Raw genomic sequence first — 19390 nt, forward strand, 5'->3', positions numbered from 1 at the left:
TCTAGCATTTCTGTGGGTGCTTTTGCATTGCGACACACACACACGATCCTCTAGCAGGAGCCTGGGGTAAATGAATCAAGAATAAATGCAGAGTGCTGGAGAGTGAGCTTGTGCACTTATTCAAGGGGAAAGATGGACAGGGGTCCTTGGCTCTGGTGTCATAATGCAAAGTGTGAAACGCCAAGGTGGTACACAGTACAGGGGCAGCGGCCCCCGGTGCTGCAAACGCACGTGAACTTAGGCTGTGCTGGTGACAGGTGATCAGTGAAACAAGCTGCAGGAGAGGAACGTTAAAGTGGAGTCTAACATCAGTGTCAGTAACCAACTAAATAGTTTGTTTACAAGTTATGTTTCATTATACTCTTATTGCTGTCATTCATAATATTTAAATATTCAAAATCCTTTCAATCCCTACCACTTAACAGCAACATTTAATATTCTATTGTAATATTATAACAGATAATGTCACAAGAGTAGCTAAATTATATATATATATATATATATATATATATATATATATATATAATCAGTCAGTGAGGGATGTACCACTGTCAGTGTAGCCACAGGTGGGAATATAAAGTTTAAGGAACTGTCAAGATGTGGGATTGTAATAGGAGAGAAGTGTAGGTTGCAAAGGAGCTACTGAGGAAATGGGAAGACAGGAAAAAAAAAGGTAGCAGTGGGATTGACCAAGCATGCTGATGCAGAAGTTTAAAGTGACATTGCTGTATAATGCGTAGCATGGAAGCCTAACTGTGGTTTGTCACTGGGCACAAGGCAGACTTTCTGCATTGTAATGCTCTTATGTTGCAATAAGGGGGCGAGCATGTGTTTCAAAGTCACAGTGCCTAGGCTGAAATCTGGGCTCATTGCTTCATGCTCCTGTAAGGTTGAGCATGCCCCTTAACCTTTCTTTGACCTAATATCCTCGTGAGTGAGAATGGCGTAACAGCAGTAGCAACGGTTCCGCTTCAGTAGCGCTCAGGTGAGCCAGACGATGCTGGAAAGCTTGGAAACGTGAGAGGCTCATCATAGCCTCTTCCGCACAGGGTGTTTAGTGGATGCTACCTGCGGCCATTCATAGCTACGCTCCCAAACACCTGGGGGGAAACTGGGACTATGTTTTAGCCATGGCAGATTTTCTTTTTTTTTTTTTTTTTTTTTTGAGAAACTTACTTTTAGCTTTACTTATCTGAAAAGCGAGTATCATGCAGGGTGCTATGGCTTTGGGCTGCATACAATGTCCTCACCAACTCTGTATGTGCAACTCTGTATGTGATCAGAGTCCAACAGCCGTTGAAGATGTGATACACGTGGATGTGGCTGTACACATATGAATGCATGGATGCACTCATAATTCATAACATATATTCTCGTATTCATACAGGGCATATCTAATACAAACAAACAATGCATGGCTGAATAATAGGCAACTACGTGAGTTGGAGTGAGCCATGGCAGATTTTCATAGGCGCATTGAACCAGCAGCAGTGTGGGAGTGGCTTTTATATAATTTCCTCGCAAATCATGCGGTGTTTTCTGTTGTTCGGGGCTGCACTAAGCTAGTCCCCGCGTTCCCAGCTGACTGTTAGAGCCTGTAAATCTGTGCGGCATGGTCCCCAGTGCTGGAGAGAGACAGGCATTCGGCAGGCCCACACTCAGGCCTGCTATCCTTCAGGTCCAGAGCCCCAGCAGCAAGGAGCCTAGGGCACTGGAAGGAGACTTCAGCCCCAATTGTGCTCAGTAAACACGGACTCTTATTGTCCCTCAACGGCCCATTTCCTTTAGCTAAAGTAAGGTTTCTTCGCTACCATTTTTGCTTATCTTACTCTGTTTTAAAACACCCAAAAGATGAAGCCATATTAAGTTACCTGTATATTGGATTACTTCGTTTATTTTGTTTATTTTCATCTTGGCTACTGTTGAGGGCAAACTGATGAGCTACTAAAGTTGGGTAGTCTGAGTAGGGTTTGTTTGTTTTTTGTTTTCTGTGTAATTTTTATTTTGGTTTCAGAACATTTTTTTATTCTGTGGATTCTTTTTTTAATTTTTCAAACAATCTTATTTTACATACCAATCCCAGTTTCCTCTCCCTCCTGTCCTCCCACTCCCCATCCAACCCCTACCCACTCCTCAGAAAGGGAGAGGGCCCCCACAGGAAGGGGGGCCACTAGCAGTGGAATCAGTATTTATCCCTAGTGCAGGAACTGAGCAGAGTCTGTAACGGGAGTGGTTACTGAGAATGAGTAAGGCACGTGGTCCTCTTTCTGAGACTGTCAATCCCGCTGGTAGAGAATACGACCACTACTGCAATTTAAAGTTAAATATAAGGCAACTTTTAATTAACTACTGGCCAAGTTGATGGGCTCTCTGGTCATGTTCAACTCTGGTTTCCCAGAAAAAAAAAAATGGCCCTGAGTCATAGTTTATAGTGGTTTGAGTACTTCCCATCAGGTCCAATCAGGGGCAAGCACACATCTGATGTATTTTCTACCTGTGAACCTCTTGCCCACATGTGACTGGGCACACCCAGGTCAAATAGTCTTGTTAAGAGGAGTGAAAAACTTGTGGCGTGTTATCTGCCTCCAGCTTTTCAGGAACTATCTGTCTTTGAGCAAGAGGTTTGCAGGTCAGAGGCATTTTTGATTCATGGGTCTCTAAGGCATAGTAATCAAAACTTAAAATGTAACTTTGGCTCTCACAAGACTAGCTCGGTTGGGGAGATGGATCATGTTTTCAGGTCCCAAGGAGGCCGTGTGGAGTCAGCAGGGGAAGGAGGCCCAGACATAGTCTGAGAGTTAATTAGGATGACTGCCTACGCCATTGGTTGAAAAAGGAGTACACACCTTTTCTGTCGTCACAACACACACATAGCTTAGCCCCAGGCAGGACTGAAAGCAGACTCAATGATTCAGGGACCGGAAGTGACCAGTAGCTTTATTATAGCATTTCTCCTGAGATGAAAGCATAAGTATCTAAGTGCCTATTGTTCTCAAAGGTGCAGTAGCTTTGTGAGGAGCCCTCCTGCATCAATGAAAAGGCCACAGGTTCCTCCTGTCGGAACCAAGGCAAACGACAGCTTTAGCAGACAGGAACTTTCCTCACGCCCCATAGGGAATGGAGCCCCTTATCCAAATGTCTAAGCCTGGGAAGAGGAGTTCTGGGGAGAGGAGTTCCCTAATCGTGTCCTTTTCTGTCATAGTCTTACTCTATGGACCTGTTCCCTCCCATACACCCCCAAAAGGGAAGGTCCTGATGTCTTACCCTTTCTCCATTATACTGGACCATTCTGGTTTCTCTATACTTCTTAACTGAACTGTTGCCCTTAGTGGCCTCAGGCTCTGGATTTGAACTGAAGGCATTTCATCCTTGGAATCAGGTGTGTCTCATACATCTCTAACTGGTGCAGGAGAATTGTTTGTATCCTGTCAATCATGTTTTAAATAAACGCTGATTGGCCAGGCAGGAAGTATAGGTGGGAAAACCAGACAGGAAGTAGAAATGATGCAATGAGAAGAGGAGAATTCTGGGAAGGAGGAAGTTGGTTCCTCCCACTCCTGCCCAGACCACCAAAGCAGCAGGATGTGACCTGCCAGCCGAAAAAGGTACTGAACCACATGGCTAACATAGATCAGAATAATGGCTTAATATAGGCTACAAGAGCTAATAAGTAGCCTGACCTAATGAGCCAATCAGCTTCATAACATATAGAGATCTCTGTGTGATTTTCTTTGGGGCTGGCCGGCTATGGGTACTGGGCAGATCAGAAAACACCAACAAGCCAGCTCCCTCATGTTACATCTAACTTTCCTGTTCTTGGCATAATCAGGGGAAAACCACAGGGATTCCTGGTTTCCAAGTTGTGGGGATATTTTTATGAAGAATTATTCTGTTTAAAGAGGTTGCCAATTTATACATTTTCATCCTTCAAAGCCAACACAGAATCTCCCAAAGAAAAAGGCATAAAGGAACTCTCATAACACATAGTGAGAATCATTAAAAAATGGAAATAAAAAGGTACTGGAGAAGTGTATTCTGCAGTGTCAAGATTCTGGAACTGTGTCAGGCAGCAATGGTGGCCATGCGGTCTACGCCAGTTCTCCACACTAGCATCCATGAGAGCCACTGCTACCCTAGGCCCAAGGACTCACAAAGAGACACAGTAAGACGGCATCTTACTAGAACTTAGGAACTTCCTTCTCTATCTATTCATGCTGGGAGCAAGAAGAATCAAGAAAATTGTAGGTTGGGACAACTATGACCATATAAGTAAATGATAAAGATAGCAAACCCAAAATATAATGTTTTATATGTTGTATAAAATATACATAGCATATGGTTATATAACAGGTATATATATTTAATATCTGTAGCTATATATGTATAGGATAATTTTTCATGTATATTATGTATTTATCTGTAACATATACTGTAAGATATGTATATGCAAGAAAACAAATAAGGTACAGGAAGTGACTAATTCACCATTAGAAAGCCTGGCAATGAGGTTGGCCAAGATAGCAAGCATATCAAAAGCAAAAGAAGCTCTCGTGACTTTCACCCACACCTGCTCTCCCAGCTGTGTTTCTGGGGAGACTGATAAGCTGTTCCTAACATTTCTACAAAAATTCACAAGAACCAAAGAGTCAAAATAATTCTGACAAAATGCACACTTTAGAAACCTCATCCACTCCAATATCAACAGTAACTACCAAGCTAGAGTAATCAAAACGGCTGCACTGACGTAAGGCCAGATGTGCAGACACACGGGCTAGAACTGAGAATCCAGAAATAAAACCCCTGACTTGCAGCTAGTGCGCTTAACAATTCAAAGTGGGAAGTGGTCTTCTTGCCTGAACTAATGCTAGAACACACAGAGAGACAGACAGATAGACACCTAGTAGACTACAAGTATAAATCTAAAAGCTAAGATGATACAAAAAGAAAATCTTGGAAGAAAACAGAGAAGTAAATTTCAAGATCTTCAGTAAGGCAAGATGTTGACAAAGGAAAAAAATTGATTTTGAAATCTTCTCTAATGTGAACACTCTATTGACATCAGCGAAAATGATCAGTAAAGTGAAAACACACCCACGGAGTGAGAGGAAGTGTTTGATTAGCTTATCACTGATAATAGGCTTGTAGCCAGGGGATACATTTAAGGTTCTTATTATTAATAAATAAAAGTTGTAAAATGAGTAAATATCTGAATATTACAGATAAATATAGTATATCTATATTATATAGAAGTGTGTATTCCATAAAATATTTATATAATATATGTGTATACATTTCTCCAAAGAAAACACATAAAGGGCCAAGGATCACATGAAAAGCTACTCAAAGTCATTAGCCATAGGGCAAAGGCAAACTCCGAGTGAGGCACTACTTTGTGTCCTCTAGGTAGTTACGATTCTTTTTTTTAAATTTATTGATTTATTAAAGATCTCAACCTATGGGACACTATGGTAGTTACGATTCTAAAAGATAGCTTAAAGTACGGGACTGGTACCCTCATATATTACTTTGGGGAATAAAAAGCTATTCGCGTAGAAAAATAGCCTACAGTTGTTCTGAATATCAAAGAATTACTATAGGCTCCATTCCTAGGCATGCATATATATATTCAAGATGTGTGTTTACATAAAACTTATATGAATGTTCATAGAAGCTTATATATAGACTTTTAGAAAGTAGAGAAACGGGGTTGGTCTTGCTGGGTTGCAGGAGATGGCCAGTTCAGCTTCCTTGTTTCTCAATGCTAGTAGTCTGAGCTAGTGTCACCTTCACAGATTCCTGGGAGTGTCCGTTGCACTGGGTTTCTAGCTCATCCCAGAGATGCACCTAGCTTCCAGTACTCTCTCCCTTCCTCCTCCTCCGACATAACCCCTCCTGTTCCCACGCCTATCCCCCATCCAGGACTACCTGTGATGTCTATTCTATTTCTTTTACAGAGAGACGCCTGTGTTCCCCCTTGGACCTTCCTTCTTTGGGTCTGTGAATTATAGCAAGGTTATCCTTGGTTTTATGGCTAATATCCACCTATAAGTGAGCACATACTTATATTTGTTTTTCTGAGTCTGGGTTACCTAACTCAGAATGATCTTTTCTAGTTCCATCCATTTGCCTTCAAATTTCATGATGTCATTTTTTTTTACTTCATTGTTTTTTATTTAAATAACATTTTTTTCATTTATTTTACATACCAATCTGTTTCCCTTCCCTACTCTCCTCCCACTTCCTTTCCTTTCTCATCTCTCCCCACCCCATCCACTCCTCTTCCATCTCCATTCAGAAAGGGGCAGGCCTTCAATGGGCTTCCACAAATCATGGTGTATCAAGTTGAGGCAGGACCAAGTTCTTCCCCTTATGTCAAGGTAGGGCCAGGTAATTCAGCATGGGGGAACAGGTTACCAAAGGCCAGGTAAGCCCCAGGGAGAGGTCCTATTCCCACTGTAAAAAAAAAAAAGCCTTATTAATAGACCAAGCTACACAACTGTCTCACACAAGCAAAGTTTTGTATCTGTTGAGATTTGCTTTGTGGCCAAGTATGTGGTCAGTTTTGGAAAAGGTTTGATGAGGTCTTGAGAAGAAGGTATATTCCTTTGTATTTGGGTGGAATGTTCTGTAGATGTCTCTTAAGTCCAATAGAGTCACAACATCTGCTAGTTCCCTTATTTCTTTGTTGATTTTCTGTCTGGTTGACCTGTCCATTGGTGAGAGTAGAGTATTGAAGTCTCCTACTATTAGTGTGTGGGGTTTGATGTGCAATTTAAGCTTTAGTAATCTTTCTTTTACAAATGTAGGTGCCCTTGTATTTTGGGTATAAATGTTCATAATGAAGACTTTATATTGATGAATTTTTCCTGTGATAAATATGAGATGTCTTTCTTCATCTCTTTTGATTAATTAATTTGAAGTCTATTTTGTTTGATATTAGGATAGCTACACCAGCTTGATTCTTAGGTCCATTTGATTGGAAAATCTTCTCCTAATCCTTTAACTCTAAGATAATGTCTGTCTTTGAGGTTGAGGTGCATTTCTTGTATGCACTGAAGGGTGAATTCTGTTTTTGTATCCATTTTGTAACTCTGTGTCTTTTTACAGGTGAATTGAGTCCATTGATATGAAAAGATAGTAATGTCATTCTTTAGGTTGGGAAAGTTTTCTTCTATGATTTTGTTGAATATCTTTTCTGTGCCTTTGAGTTAGAATTCTTCAACTTCTTCTATCCTTTTTATTGTTAGGTTTTGTCTTTTCATGGTGTCCCAGATGCCTGGATATTTTGTGTTACAAATTTTTGGGATTTAACATTTTCTTTGACCAATGAGTCTATTTCCTCTATTGTATCTTCAACACCTGAGATCTCTCTTCTTCTTTTATTCTGTTGATTATGCTTGCATATGTAGTTCCTGTTTGTTTACCCAGATTTTCCATTTCCAGACTTTCCTTGGTTTATGTTTTCTTTATTGCCTCTATTTCAATCTTCAAGTCTTGAACTGTTTCCTTCATCTGTTTGATTGTTCCTTCCTTGACTTTCTTGGCTTTCTCTGTGGGACTTATTTATTTATTCCATTTTTTTCTTTCCCTTAATGTCTTTAAGGGGATTCCTTATTTCCTCTTTAAAGTGCCTCTAACATCTTCATAAAATTATTTTTGAGGTTGTTTTCTTCTGGGCTTTATGCTATGACATTTAATTTGTATATTAATAAATAAAGCTTGCCTGAAGATCAGAACACAAAACAACCACACTAGCCAATCAAATAGGCCAGGCAGTAGTGACACACACCTTTAATCCCAGCAGCCTCACTAGTTAGCCATAGAGACCAGAATGTAGTAGTGCACGCCTTTAATCCCAGCACTAAAAAGGAATATAAGGCAGGATGAGACTGGAATTCACTCTCTCTCAGTATGAAGATTTGACTGATTTGCTTTTCTGATCTTAAGGTTGAACCCCAATATCTCTCTCTGGGTATTTACGTTCATGTTTTAACTTCATTGGCAATGAGATGTTCAGGTCTTGCTATTGTTGAACCACTATGTTCTGGTGGTGCTATATTGCTTTTGATGTTGTTGAATGTATTATTACACTGATGTATACTCATCTTTTTTCCCATCAGGCGACACTGATCTTGCAGGGGATGTTTGGCCAGGAGTGGGATACAGGGTGCAGGATTTGGTGGGTTTGGGCAACAGAGTTATTCTTGAATGTTACAGTGGCCAATGGGGGGTGGGAAGGTGGAACAGCCTGCCAGGAGGACCTTTATCTGCTAGCTGTCTGTTGAGGCTGAGATGAGAGGAAGAAAGGCGTGGAATGTACTCTGGGCTTAGGGCCAAGGGATTGGGGTAGTTTAGCTGGGAAACTAGGTACTCACTTCTTCTTCCAATTGGTACAGGCAGTGCTTGTGCCTCTAAGATCTGCTGCTCTTGGGCCAGATATCTGGCCAGGGGGAAGGTGATGGGTTCAGTGGGTTTGGGAAGCAGAGGGGGTCTTGCAGGTTTCAGTGCTCAATGTGTGGGGACAGTGGAGAGTATTTCCTTTTAAGATGTCAATAATGTTCTAAAATTACACATGGTGGGGTGATGACCTATGTAAACATACGAAAAAACATTCATGGCAATCCATGGGGTATCTAAGACATGTCCTGTTTGATAGGATAGTGCAGAGTGTGACCAAAAGTATGTGTAGAACCAACTAAAACACAACCTGGTGCTGCGTTATCTATCCTGCATGAGACTGCACACAGCACATCAGGGACTGAGGTCTAGAGTGGTGTAGCAGATGACTTCCTGCTGATGACTTCTTAATCCTAACTACAAGGAATCCATCTCTTTAGCTGTATGTATTGTATATACAGGGTTGTATACAATTGATGTTAATTCATTCTCTTATGTATTGTTCCATTGCATTGTTTTCTTTTGGCTTTTCTAGACAGGATTTCTCTGTGAAGCCTTGACTGTTCTGAAAGTAACTCTATAGACCAGGATGGCCTCAAACTCAGAGGTATCTGCTTGCCTTTGCCTCCCAAGTGCTGGGATGAGGAACATACGCTGCCACTGCCAGGTTTATTATTTCTTAATGTATTGACTCTAATCATTCATGAAGCATGATGTGATAACCTTGTTGGGTGGGTGTGTGTGTGTGTGTGTGTGTGTGTGTGTGTGCGCGCGTGTGTGTGTTGGACATTGTGCCAAGCATTAGCTTTCAAAGATAAAATGCTTTCTTGTTTTGTTTTTGTTATGGAATCAACTGATTGTTTTCAAAAATGGTGAGAATAAAGTGAAGGATTCATTCTTTCACCGTACTGTACTATAAAAGCTATGAAGAAGTTTCTCCATATCTTTTTAGCTAACTAACAAAAGTTTAAATTAAACCATCACTGTTCCACCTCTCCCAATGAAGCAATAAATCTAGGCTACCTTCATTAGCGGCTACTCAGACCACAAAGAGAAATAAGCCAGAAACTATTGCTCCTTGATGGTCTTGTACCATGTGCCATGTAGGAAATTCTTGCCAAAAACAGAGTTGAACAAGTTTTTTTTAATTCAAGTAATAATCTAGAAAAAATATACAGGTCACAGGGATATGATAAATGATAACATAATCCCAAATGCCTAGCCATGGGGCATGCTGGAGAAGAGCACCCAGACACTCTCTAAAATAAGAAAAACAAATTGAAACTGATGGACGAAAAGAATATTAAGGAACATCAACCAGTGGCAATTTATGGGCATTCCTTGAATTCTACATAAATCTAATTGTAAAAATTGTGAGCCAGTCAGAGAAGTTTGAATTCTGGGTATTTGATGACAAAAAGGGTTGGTTTGGTTATAGTCAGATAATACATGCGCCATAGTCCTTGTTGTCATAAAGTTTTCAGTGACTGGGAGAAATGCATTGGGTTTAGATGGAAGATTAAGATGTAACTTGGGAGAGATTTGTCTTAAGACCTAAGTATTGTGGGAATGCAGGAAGAATATCAATAAGGAAGCTGGAGAGAATAAGCCCTGTTAAGAGAGAGATGAGGCTTGCAGGATGAGGAGTGTGCCAGAGGAATCAGGAAGGAGGGAGCTCCAACGTCAACAAGCACCGTGACCACAGTCAAAAGGTAAAATAACAGGATGCGTTCTGAGGAGTGTGGACATCTGAGCACAGCTACAAGGTGAGCAGGCGCCAAGAGATGGGTTAGAGAAGTGGGCTCGCTTGCTGGAGAGCATGCAGGCTCTTGGTTGCTTCCACAATGAGAACAATGGACTTCGTGAGTTATTCTGAGAGAGGAGAAATGTTATAGAGTACTTAAAGTGGATTTCTTTTCTAAAGATGCAAAGTTCAGCAGGATGAACCAGGCTGAATTTTTTTTTCCAGGTAAACAGAAACCTAAACTTAGGATTCCTCAGAAATCTTAAAATATAAGATTTTATTTGCCAGGAGAACCACTGCTTGCCTTTTCACCCCCCCCCCCCCCGCAAGATCAACTACCTTGGGCAAATTGCATCTAGTCCCAGATTAACCTGTATAAAGACTGTGCACATCCTCACATAACCCCCAGGCTATCCTGGCCCCCATGCCACCTCCTGCAGCTACCTACCCCAGTAAAACTGACAAGGCTTTTTCTGCCCAAAGTGGTGGAGCAGGGGAGGATGGATGGAGGCAAATCCAGCGTAGTCTGGGAACGCCTGAGGCAGGTGGAAGAGCTGGCCCAGAGGTCATAAAAGCAGGAGAGCTGTCCCTGGCCCTCATGAGCTGCAGCACTCAGGAGAGTGGTCCCTGAACTTTCCCTGAGCAACACAGTAGAGTTGGCCCTGAAGTGAAGGTGTAGATGTGGGAGAAGGAGCCCTGAGGATGAGGAGAATAAGCAGGAGAAATGGCCCCGCCTCTTGCTGGTCTCTGCAAGAAGTCAACTAAACTAGACAGGGCGATGCTGAGGAGCCCACCCTAGTGGTAATATCAGGGGAGAGCGGGCAGACTTGGGCTAATCAACCAGACCAGGGTTATGTTGTTGGCCCACCCCAACATCCACCCCATCTGTGATCTGCTGGAGCAGGAAGGGGTAGAGAGGTGTGAGTCCTGTGGACCCAGGGCTGCAGGATCTCCATGACACAAGCAAGAATGGGATGCCCAGAAGAGCCCTACTGAGGGCCCAGTTTAGACGGTGTAGCAGAAACCAGAGGCCTCGAGACAGACAATGATTCTTTTTGATAAACGACTGCATATAAACACATACGGATAAAAAGGGATTTACCGTGTGGCTCACTGTGTCAGATTGCGGTTTCTGTGACAAGATTTTCCTTTCCTCCCCCTGCCTCTTCTTCTCTTACATTTTATTTTGTTTTATTTTGGAGTAGGGAGAAAGATGGGTGGGATTGGGAGGCATGATGTGAAAGACACAAAGAATAATTTTTTTAAAAAAAGCTTGATACATCTCTCCTTCAAACATTCTCATCAGTATTGCAACCAATAAGCCACCACACATTTTCACAACTACAACTGTTTTAATCACTTATGTAATCTACCTAAGTGCTACAAAAACTGAGAGAGCAAACGAAGTGACTAGTACACTACGGATCCAGTACGACACAGTGTGACTGGCTTCCTCAGCTTCCCTGTGAGGGAATCCTTCTGCCCTTGACTATAGATGTGCTGCAGCTTGCTTCAAGTTCCTGCCTTGATTTATGCTCAGTGATGGAATATGACCTGGAACTGTGAGGTGGTTTGAAAGAAAATGACCCCCAAAGGAAGTGTGGATTTGTTGGAGGAAGTGTGTTACCAAGTACACCACAGCAGAAGTGTGTCGCTTTGGGGACAGGCTTTGATGTCTCATATATGCTCAAGATACCCACCGGTGTCTCAGACCACTTCCTGTGCCTGTAAATCAAGATGTAGGAATCCCAGCTGCCTCTCCAACACCATGTCTGCCTGCATGCTACCATGGGCTCTGAACAGTAAGGGAGCCATCCCAATAAAATGTTTTCCTTTATAACAGTTGTGGTCTTGGTGTCACTCCACAGCAGCAGAAACCCTAATTAAGACAAACTGTAAGTCAAGTAAGGAAGAGCTTGTTTGGCTCACAGTTTGGAGAGTCCAGTCTACCATGGCAAGGAAGTCAAGGAGCATGTGGGAGCTAAGGCCGGGAACTCATGAGTAAAAATAAGCCTCTGTCTGTGTGTGATTGATTTGGGAGCTGGGTGGTGGGCCCCCTGCAGAAGAACCAAAAGAGTAAAAATAGTAAAACCAGCAACATCAAATCTTATAAGATTTTCTCATGTAATAAAAATATTTATGACACAATAACTTAGGTTCATGATAAATAAAAATCAAATGGCAAATTGGGGGTGAGAAATATAAGACAAATTAAAAGCCAAAGGAAAAAAGAGTAAACCCAATCCAAACTGCCCCCCTTAGAAAAGAGTAAACCCAATCCAAGCCCCCCCCCCTTAGAAAGAGCAGATATTTCCTACCCTCCCTTAAACATGGTATCAATGAGTCTCAGTTTAAAACAATGTTTTGTTTTGTTTTCGGAGCAGCCTGGTTTTTCTTCCACAATATTTTACACAGACAAAAGAAGCTTATTTTCTAAAATAAAGCAAGAGATAATTTTTAATCTTTGCTCAGTAACCTATTATTAGACAATAAGAAATATTTAGAAAAATGAAGAAAAACTTCCCCTGCTGTATATTCAGAAAATGCTACTCTTTCCTAATATATATTAATGGCCTCTTCTAAATAGACTAAGCCTATTAGGTAAATATATCATTCTCCATTTAAAACCATTTTTCTATCTTAATTCAATTCTGTTAGGCAATAACAATGTATCTTATACTTCCACAGAAATACTTCAGATGATTCTACAATTCCACTCTAATGGCATCCTTGGTTCTCAAGCATGGCCTCGGCTTCCCTTTCCACAGTCTCACGAAATAACTCCTTGAGAAATCATCCATGTCCTCGTGGATAAGGATTAGGGCGAACACCATCCGGAACTAGGAGGACTGGCTGACCAGTGATACATCAAATGGGTACTGCCCTTTCCAGATGAGTCGCCCTGGAGTGTTGAGGGCATCATTCTCTGACACACACAGTTCAGAATGTACTTAGATCTCTGTGACTTGCCCTCAAAATCTTTTAACAATCTTATGTGGGATTCCCTTCTGTATGCTGTGAATATGTTTTATTACCATTGGTTAATAGAGAAACTGTTTTGGCCTAAGGCAGGGCAGAATATAGCAAGGCAGGAAATCCAAGCAGAGATTGAAGGGGAAGGAAAACAGAATCAGAGAGACTCCATGTAGCTGCCCAAGAAACAAGAGGTAACAACTTATGAGCCCCGTGGTAAAATATAAATAATAGAAATGGATTAATTTAAGATGTTAGAGCTAGCTAGGAATACACCTAAGTCATTGGCCAAACAGTGTGGCAATTACTATAGTTTTTATGTGATTATTCCGGTCTTGGAAGCCTGGAAACTAAAGTACGGTCTCTGTTTACAGCAACTGCTTTGAAGTGTGGTGGTTACATGCTTCTCTTTTTAAAGTGTCTTGGATATTTGAGCTGTTTCCTTTCCTTAAATATACAAATAGATCATGCAAACATTTCTGTCTTAAAAACGACAAGGAATTTGAAGTGGAAAGAAGGGTCATGAAAGAAGGTTAGAGAGTCTGAACTACCATTTTATCATAATAACTATCCAACTACCCTCTATAATGCAATGGATTATTTTCAAAAGCTCAGTAGGGGGGCTGGAGAGATGGCTCAGAGGTTAAGAGCATTGCCTGCTCTTCCAAAGGTCCTGAGTTCAATTCCCAGCAACCACATGGTGGCTCACAGCCATTTGTAATGGGGTCTGGTGCCCTCTTCTGGCCATCAGGCATACACACAGACAGAATGTTGTATACATAATAAATAAATAAATATTTTTTTAAGAAAAAAGCTCAGTAGGACAGAAGTCCTGATTAACTACCAGAACTCTGAATTGCCAGCAATTCCATAAAAGCTGAGCTAAAGGTGAGACTAGCAATTGGAAGACACAGGCTTATTTTCTATCTGTTGAGAGATTGGGTTCCTCGCTGTCTTACCTAGGACTCACTCCTGGGCTCCAGCAATCCTCATGACTCATCTTTCATAATAGCAGGGACTGTGGGCATTCTTGACCATGCCTTCCTTTACCACGCACCATTGTAAATAGTTATTTTATAGAAGATAGAGACACATAGGTTACTAGAATTTATTAAATTAGTGAAAAGCATGCAAATACCCCAAACTATGGAAAACAGCTGCACATCTCCAACGTAAGTATTATAGGTCATGCCCACAGTACAGGAGCATCCAGCTACAAAAGCATGAGGTGACTCAGAAAGTGGTTTTCCCTTCGCTCCCAGATGATTAAAATTACTCCTCCATCTTCAACATGATGTGTTGTTATTGATGGTGCTGATGTCAGAGATGAAAACAGTTCAGGCTCTTTCCATGTCTAAGAGAGGCTACATTTCTACATAGCATCTTTTACATTAACTGCATGTTTCTTCCCCTATTCAAAACAGCAAAAAAAAAAAAATATTCTCTTCTACCTCCAGTTGAGCCAGAAAATGAGTCACTTTCGAATCTCAAGTACTTAAAGGTTTGAGAAAAAAAAATGTAAACCTTTAAAAGTTATAATATAATGAAAAGTTATAGTAAAATGCCTTTGTAGTACATGAATATACATAAAGGGACCATATAGACACCAGGACACATGGTGTGTGTGACAGAAGCCCCGGGTGTTCCCTAAATGGAAGGCTGCAGGACAGGCAGGAGAAATAGAGAATCAACTCCGGAGGGTTGTTTTCTGACCTCCAGACTTGCACTGTGGCCTATATACATACATATATACATGCACACACAGAGAGAAAGAGAGAGACAAAGATTAATAAAAAAGAAAGTGAAAGATGATAAAAGTTGCAAAAGTAATATCTTTGTCTTTTCAAATTTCAAAGTCTAGGGTTGTAACTATGCTTTTATTAAGTTGTTTGGTTCTGTGTCAGGTCTGTTTTGGACAAACCAGTCTCCCAGTTATCCACACTGCTCCGCCATATCATTAACTGGTTCCTTCAATAGTACATTGATGATCTGCTACACACTTATTATCTACAGGTGTCAGAATGTGACAGGAACAGACATTATGAAGACATAGAAGGACTTTACTCTGTTTTCTGTTCTATGATTTGTAAACTGTAAAATGTTCTTTAACTAAAACATCATCATAAAGTTTTAGAATCACCAAATACCTTCACTGTTTTACTTGCTATGCACTTACTTAGCACTATCTAGTTCATGGAGACATCGAAAAGAAAATTCTAGGTTTTAAACAATTGAAACATGTGAGAATGACTGTTGCAAGCATGTCCGCTACCTTCCTGCTCTAAAAGCTGAGAAAAAAAATTTTTAAGTGTGTATTTGATCTACAGCTAAATATCTTAACATAGTTTCTAAATTAAAAAGAAAGAAAAAGCTACACATGAATCTCATAGCTCCATCACTGAAACTGGAACGTTTATCTGAGCGGTCAGATAAACAACAAAACAAATACAAGACCGCAACAACAACAGCCAAAGAGTCCAAAGCCCTCCAACTTAAACCATCTGAGTCGTGTAAAGGAAGACGCTTTCCGGGGGCTTTGACATCATGGAAAGACGCTCTAAGCACTGAGAAAGGCCAAGTGAAGCCGGCAGCAGAATAGGAAGGACAGCAACGTATGACATTAGTTTACTACTTCACGGTTCTCAAAGCCTGGTTCCTGGACCATGAACAACAGCATCACCTTTCCGTTCTAAAGAGGCAAATTCCTATGTTCCTCTGACATCAGTGACTCCAGCATTGGGATCAGCAAACAGAGTTCTGAGATTAGAGTAGCCGTTCTGCAATTAAAGCATGCATCCAGCTACTTTAGAAGGCTTGTTAATCCGTTCACATGCTGGAGTCCTGTTCTGGGGCCGACTTTGCTTGGCTTTCTCAGAACATTCTTTCATGATTTAAAAGCACACTTAAACTGTTTTTTTTTTTTTTTTTCATTGCGTTGTTGGATTCGTCAGGAAAAACAAGAAATGTCAAAATCATGGGCAGAGGGGGAGGGCAGGCAACCAGAAGTATGAGAACTGGACTGGCCATTGCTGGATTTGAAGGGAGAGAGGAAGCTTTGTCTAAGCCTCTGAACGCTGAGAACCTCACCTGCGCCCCCTGCAGGCCACCAGTTCAGCAGCGGCGTTTGTGGAAACTGCAAATTCCGATCCCTACCACTGCGCAATAACAAACGGACGTTGTTTTAGCCACAATGTTTATAGTGCTGTACCATGATGGAAAAGAAAATCTGTGTGCGTGTACATATTTAAATGATGAGATTAGAAATGCCATATAAAAATACTGAAAGAAAGCACTTTCTCACAGAGGAAAACTTTGAGCATGGAAGTGCATTGCAGATGGTAAAGAGAGGCAAAGACCGTCGTCCTTCTGTGAATGCTGGCAAACAATTCTATAAAGACATGAGCAATTAGAGATGGACACGCCTTTCGAAGAACTGCGGCGTGTGTCACAGGTTGTGGTGCTGTGCGTTCGAGCTCGACAGTCCAGCAGCAGCCCTGACATATGTTTCTGTCAGGATTACAGTAATTTTGTAAGAATGAGTGGTTATACTGAATCTCTGCTTATATGATATCTGTCCATCATCAAGAAAGATATAATTAGTTCCACATGAAAAGCAATAAGTACTTTCTAAAGTAATTGACATTGTATATCTGGTATTATATAAATATAAAAGCATTGTTGTAAAAGCATTGACATTATGTTGTAAAATAAAACTTGTACACACCGTACTGACTAGAAATCCCAGTCCAAAGATGTAGGGCAGACAAAGATGTAGGAAATTCTATATAAATGTGTTAGAAAACATATACAATAATGTATGCAAAATAGTGTTCATAATGAGACTAATAAAACCACAAAGACAGAGCTCTTCATGAAAAAATTCATATAAAACCACAAAGAAAAAAGTTAAAGAAATAGTTTTTAAAAATTGAAAGCTTTTTGATTAAAAAAAAAAAAAGACACTATCTAAGCAGAAGCAACAATGGCCAGGAAGAGAATCAACTGCAAAAGGATTCCTTCCAGCTGCTGTGAAAAGTGTTACGCATTAACTAGAAAAGACTGCCATCCAGAAGGTGCTGTTCCCATAATGCCATCATTGGAAAAGTAAAGAGAGTCTCACTAGAAGGGAATGAAGAATTTTAATGCTCATAAATTTTGAAAGAAAAAAATCTATTTTCAAACATTATCCAACCAATTGAAAGAGAAGACAAAATAAAGTCTTTGTAGTTGGAGAAGGTATGCTCTGAAGAGATTCTTCATGATCACTCAAGTCCAAATAGTGTATTCATACAGTGTAATTCTGCAGTCTTTTAGAAACATCACGAAGCCAGGCATTGGTGTTGCAGGCCTATGATCCTAGCACTCAGGAGGCAGAGGCAGGTAGATCTCTATGTGTCCGGGGCCAGCCTGTTCTACAAGAACTAGTTCCAGGACAGGCTCCAAAGCTACAGAGAAACCGAGTCTCAAAAAAGAAAACAAAACAAAATAAAATGAAGCAGGACAAATGTAAAATCAGAAAAATTTAAGCATATTAGACTGTGTCAAACTTGGCAGAAATTGCCAGTGTGTACAGAAGGCAGGAGTGATAACAGAGAAATCCCTGATTTGAGAACCAGGGCAAGAAACTTGGCTTGATTCCCAGTGCTGATGGACTGGAGAAGACAGCTTGTAAAGTATTTGAAAGATGCAGGGGAGATCATTAAAAGGGTTAAAAAGCAACAATTACCTTTTGAGCCAGAAAGAAGAGAGCACAAAGGGAAGGAATCAGATATCATGTGCCAAAACAAACTAAAACATTTCAACGGCAGTGAAAAGGAAAAGTAGGAAACATAGCAAAAATCTCAGAAAGAAAGCCAAATAAACACAACAATAAATATAAGTAGGGTGAATTCATCCATAAAAAGTCAAATCAATCAAACTTATATTTTATATACAAATATTTAGCCTAAAAAGTTAAAACAATGTATAAAATCTGAGTCAAAAAAGTAAAGGTAAAAATGGAGAGACCTAGAACTATAAAATGAATGCTGACATTCTACATAATAACAAAATTTGAATAAGGTGAAGAGTCGACAGTCTGCAACAGAAATAACCTTCATGAATGTTTATTTTAAAGCCTCACCACATGTAATATGTAATTGAAATGCATATAGAAAATAAAGAGAAGGGCAATGGGAAAATAATAGTTTAAAAGTTTAGCATACCTTTCTCTTTGGTAAATTTGTAGAGAAAGGGAAATGTGACAGTCTTGGTAATAGGAAAGTAACGTGCTTTGACGCTTGACTTTGTGGGAAGGAAGAAAGACTCGTTATTGGAATGTTGGTGGCAAAGGCATTTTAATTACACATTGGTTAACCATAGGCAAGGATATTAGAGCCCTTGAGCCATGCTTGTTGACACACATCTGTATCCCAGAACTCCAGAGGAGGAAGAAGGAAGATCAAGAGATTAAAATCAGTTTTGACTACATAGGGAGTTTGAGGTTAGCCTGGTCTACTTAAGACATGCTCCATTTAAAAAACAAATCCATGTCACGTATCTAATACTATAGTATGTAATTTCAAAACAAATTCAAGATTTAAATATTACTGTAAAAAAAAAGAAGTGAGAGGGATCATTTCCCATAATCCTGAGGTTACAGAAGCACATTAAAGGCTTACTAGAGATAAGCACAGAAAGCAACACTGACAAAGACGTCAAAGACCCGTGTGGTTAAGGGCTAACAAGTTTCATGATAAAACTGTTTAGAGACAGGTAGAAAGCCAAGTGCAGTAGTACACACTAGAAATTCCAACACTTGGGAGGCCGAGATAGAAAGTGCAAGAAATCAAGAGACAACCTGGGCTACAGAATGATGCAGCAAGACCCAGGCATCAAAATGCAAGAAAAAAGACGAAAGAGGGGAATAATTAAAGACAGGATAGTTTAAGAGACCAGTGATGGAAATATAAACTGGCATTTTTTGTGGTTGTCCTGATTTTTGATGTTTTTTTTTTTTTTGCTTTTTTGTTTTGTTTTGTTTTGTTGATTGATTGATTGGTTTGTTGGGTTTTTTTTTTTGTTGTTGTTATTGTTTTTAAGACAGGGTTTCTCTGTAGCTTTAGAGCCTAACCTGAAACTTGCTCTATAGACCAGGTTGGCCTTGAACTCACAGAGATCCACCTGCCTCTGCTTCCTGAGTGCTGGAATTAAAGGCATGCACTACCACCACCCAGCCTGATATGTTTTGTAAAGTCATTTTTATTGTTTATAATTTGAAAGGAATTTTAAAATTTT

The sequence above is a fragment of the Microtus ochrogaster genome, linkage group LG10 (assembly GCF_000317375.1).
Source record: "Microtus ochrogaster isolate Prairie Vole_2 linkage group LG10, MicOch1.0, whole genome shotgun sequence".
In the NCBI taxonomy this organism is placed as follows: domain Eukaryota; kingdom Metazoa; phylum Chordata; class Mammalia; order Rodentia; family Cricetidae; genus Microtus; species Microtus ochrogaster.